The sequence below is a fragment of the Elephantulus edwardii genome, unplaced genomic scaffold (genome assembly GCF_000299155.1).
Source record: "Elephantulus edwardii isolate Elephantulus edwardi_28Jun2011 unplaced genomic scaffold, EleEdw1.0 scaffold00508, whole genome shotgun sequence".
NCBI lineage: Eukaryota > Metazoa > Chordata > Mammalia > Macroscelidea > Macroscelididae > Elephantulus > Elephantulus edwardii.
In genome coordinates, this window is record NW_006400258.1 from 389,658 (window position 1) to 390,610 (window position 953).

Consider the following 953-nt stretch of genomic DNA (forward strand, 5'->3'; position numbering starts at 1 on the left):
TGCTTGTTAGCCATCTGAATGTCTTCTTCGGTGAAGTGTCTGTTCATATCCTGTGCCCATTTTTCTATTGGATTATTTACCTTTATCTTGTTGTGCTCAACTATTTTATAAATTCTGGATATAAGTCCCTTATCTGATATATCATTACCAAATACTTTTTCCCATTCTGTGGCTTCCCTTTCACCCTGTTGGAGAAGTTTTGGGATGTGAATTTGATTTGATTCTTAGAAATCCCATTCATCTATTTTATCTTCTCCTGGTCGTAGGTTTTTCAGAATACTTGGAAGACTGTTTATGTTGTGGATTAGGACTTCTAATGTTGTTCCTAGCTTTTCTATAATGACGTTTATAGTTCTTGGTTTTAGTCCTAGGTCCATGATCCACCTTGTGTTGGTTTTTGTACATGGAGTGAGATGTGGATCTTGCTTTAGTCTTTTGCAGATGCTTTTCCAGTTTTGCCAACACCATTTGTTAAAAAGGCTGTCATTTCCCCACTTATTTCATCTCTTTGTCAAAAATCAGTTGACCATAGGTAGATGGGCTGATTTCTGGGTTCTCAATTCTTCCATTGGTCCATGTGTCTGTCATTATACAGTACCATGCTGCCTTTACTACCACGGCAGTGTAGTAAGATTTGAAACCAGGGAGTGAGATGCCTCCTACCTTTCTTCTATTTTTTAAGGAGTGCTTTGCTTATTCGGGGCTTCTTTCCATTCCAAATGAAGCTGGAGTTTGCCTTTTCCATCTTGTTGAAGAACGGGATTGGTATTTGTATTGGAATTGCATTAAACGTGTAAATTGCCTTTGGTAGTATTGCCATTTTCACAATATTGAGTCTTCCTATCCATGAGCAAGGGATATTCTTCCACCTTTTCAGGTCTATCTTTGTTTCTTGTAGTAATGTTTTGTAATTTTCTTTGAATAGGTCCTTTGTGCTTCTGGTTAAATTTATT